The following is a 3681-nucleotide window of genomic DNA, read 5'->3' as shown; positions in this document are numbered from 1 at the left end:
ATATAAAATAATTTTGAAATAATAATATTCTTAATTTAGTTAACTTTTATTGTTAATTATCACGTGTCACAACTAAGTGAAAACCAATTTGTTAACTGCATAATTTTATTTAAAATATAAGATATCTTCAAAACAATAAAATAGGCTAATTAATAAAATTTAAATTAATTTTAGTTATTTTAAAATATAAACTCATTCATGAAAGTGTAAAGAAATTAAATTTAGTACAATGATCATTTTTTTTGAAAGATAAAAGATATATATATTAATATCACAAAAAGATATATATATTACAATGATCATTTTTAAATGTATTTTTTATTCAAATATAAATCTGATACATTTTTCCTTATCATATTATGTCCTTATAATGTGCACCTCAAACACAGGATATGATAAAAGTCTATCCTGCTCTTATCTTATCCTGTTGCTATCATGTTCACATATCATATCCTATCCTAACTACCAAACGGGCCCTTACTATATATATACTTGAAAACTTCAATAGAGACTTTTGGAAATTGAATTCCTCACCCAGAAGCAGCTATCAGTTCATCAAATTCACCATGCTCTTCCTTTGAAAACTCTTGGATCAATTCACGTTGTCTCTCTGTCAAGTTTGTTGGGATCTTAACATTAAAATGAACGAATTGATCACCAAATGTGTAAGATTTTTTCGTCTTGATCCCTTTCTTTTTCAGAACCACCTTCTGACCAGGTTGAGTGCCAGGACGAACCTTAAGAACAACATCTCCACTAACTGTTGGAACCTGAATGGTTCCTCCAGAAAATTCCTGAGTGATACTTAAAGGAGCATCTACATGAACATCAAAACCTTGTCTACAAAACACAGGATCTTCCCCGACTTTGATAGTAACATACAAATTACCAGGGTGAAATCCACCACCACCACTTCTGAAAACCTTGATGGTTTCATTGTTATCCACCCCAGGCATAATATCCAACTTGATTGACTTTGTGCTCTTGATAACCTTTGCACCATTGCATGACTTGCAGAAATTCAATGCAATTTTGCCAGTTCCCTCACATATGACACAAATAGAGCACATCCTAACACAATCAGCAGCTTTGACAGATGTGAATCTTGACCCTTTACAATGCTTACAAGTTTCAAGTCTTGTACCAGGAGCAATCCCAATTCCACCACAAGTGTTACACAACACATCTGTTTGATATGTAACAGTTTTCGCGCATCCTTGTACAACTTCCATAAAGGATAGTTCAATGAAAGTCTTGACATCCTATCCCCAAACACTTTTCCCAAATCCACGACCAAAAAAACGACCAAATCCAGGGCCTTGTTTTGAAGAATGAGGTAAAGCGTCAGCTTCGACATCATACTGTTGACGCTTTACCTCATCCTTCAAAACCTCATATGCAGTTGTAACTTCCTTGAACTTTTTTCAGCCTCATGATCATCTTTGTTTGTGTCTGGGTGGAGTTTCTTTGCAAGCGCATAATATGCTTTCTTTATTTCATGTGACCTTGCATTCTTACTCACACCAAGAATGTCATAATAGTTTTTTTTTTCTTTTTCTAGTGATGTTGTGTTATGAATGGATTTGCATGTTGCCCAATATGTATTAGCTGCTCCTAATAGCATCCACTGCTTCAAAGTAACATCGTTTCCTACATTTGGAAAAAAATTTCCCATGGAAGGCTTGTAGAGTCATGAATTGAATACCCTATCAAGCCCTTTGGAAGAAGACTCCATTACGTACAGATTTGTCGGCGGCGTTGTAGAGGAGTTTTGCTGGAAGAGATCGAAGACGCCGAACCATTTAGAAGCTCTACACTACACACTATGGAGGTGAGTGTCAATGGAGATGCTTTGGAAAAGATATTGAGGGTTTTTGCTGGTTGCAAGCAATGGCTCTAAACCCCTCCCAGAAAACCCTATTAATAACAGAGGAAGGTTATCGTTATTTTTATTATTTTTCTAAGGGGAGAGAGATGCAATGCTTTCCTAATCCTCGTGGCTATGAGTAGGATTGTTCATGGTTCTCTGAGAACCAAAGCTAACCAAAAACCGAATCGTTAAGAACCGAACCAGACTCGAACCTAAATTTAAAAACCGGTTCGGTAACTGAACCAAAATCTCAAAACCCGTTCAGTAACCGAACCGAACCGAACCAATATATCCACTTATTCAATGTCCAACGGTTAACCGAACCGAACCTTTAAAAAAGGTGAACTGAATTAATATTAAGTTAGTTGATTCTGAAAAAAAAAACTGGTTCGGTTCACCGTTTTACCAAACCGGTTAATCGAAACTTGAAACCGGTTCGGTTCTCTCGAACCAAATTATTGGTTCAGGTTCGGTTCGGTTCAAGCAAAGAACCGAACCATGAACAGTCCTAGTTGTGAGTATATCAATATCAATCAATCAATATCAATATCAATATCAATATCAATCAATATATATTAGAAAAGAAGAACTTCTATCAGTCTGATTTAGTGACGTGTCATTCTCAGGTTAATTCTCAGTGACATGTCATTCTCAGGTTAATTCTCATAAAAATAATTCCACATGTCATTCTCATAAAAAAAATCCACGTGTCATTTCATTAGATAACTTCTTTTCTGTTGTGTTATTTTATCTTGAAACTGAATTTTAAAAGATTTGCCCTAATTATCTAAGATTTACCTAAGATTACTCCTTACTAAATTTATTTCCAAAACAAATTTTGAAACCGTTTTCATTATCTCTTTAAATTAGGAAAAATCTCAAACCTAATTTACTGCATATTTACAGCAATCCACTGATGTTTCCTTTTATTTTTCTCATGATCTACAATATAAAAATAAAATATGTAGTACTGAGATTATAATCCATTAAAATTTTAAAAGGTTTTCCCTAATTATCTAAGATACTGCATCAATTTGGTGACACGTGTTCCCTGAACACATATTGGGAACAACTTTAAAAAAAAATTAAAACATAAATAACTTAGAATTTAAAATATAATAACTGAAAACAAACTCGCATAATCACGTTCATGATTAATTGATGTATCAAATACACTAGTACAATTAGAATTTGAATGGTGGTTCACATGATTTGTCCATTATGTCATTTGTTTACGGATTTGATTGGTTCTCTTTAGAAATTAAGCTATTGTTTGGTTGGAGGGGAATGAAGGGGGATTTTTTTTAAATTAAGTTGTTTGGTTCAATTTTTATGAGGGGAGGGGAGGGGAGGGGAGGGGAGGGGAAGGGAGGGGATCAAAATCCCTCATAACTCAATTTTATGTCCCCTCCAAAATGGAGGGATTCGGAGGGGAAATAATTAACATGACTAAAATGACCCTATAAATTATATAAATTCCAGTGATACCCAATCAAATCTCTTTCTTCCCATCCGTGTTCAACTCAATTTTACTACTTCCATTTTTATATTGCTTGGCCCGGCTTTTTTTGGCTGTGAATGAAACTTTGCTAGGTTTTGAAATCATATTTAAACTTCGCAAGTTTTGAGTAGGTATATTCAAAAAATAAGATCTGCAAGAAGACGAATTTGAACAAGATGATGGAAGGAGTCCAGAAAAAGTGGTTTTCAAAGATATGCATGCCCACAAAGATACAAATGAATTTGCAAAAGGAGCAGAGGCGGCAGAGCACGCTTTAGTCAAACGAAGAGGTTAATTAGGTTTTTCTTTT

General features: G+C 34.3%; 1 pseudogene; it reads right to left on the bottom strand.

Moving 5' to 3' along the window:
• Nucleotides 1-530: 530 nt before the first annotated feature.
• Nucleotides 531-1675, bottom strand: LOC130725277 (chaperone protein dnaJ GFA2, mitochondrial-like; annotated as a pseudogene).
• Nucleotides 1676-3681: the final 2006 nt, after the last annotated feature.

The sequence above is a fragment of the Lotus japonicus genome, chromosome 6, assembly GCF_012489685.1.
Source record: "Lotus japonicus ecotype B-129 chromosome 6, LjGifu_v1.2".
Taxonomy (NCBI): Eukaryota; Viridiplantae; Streptophyta; class Magnoliopsida; order Fabales; family Fabaceae; genus Lotus; species Lotus japonicus.
This window is presented reverse-complemented; position numbering and strand designations above follow the sequence as displayed.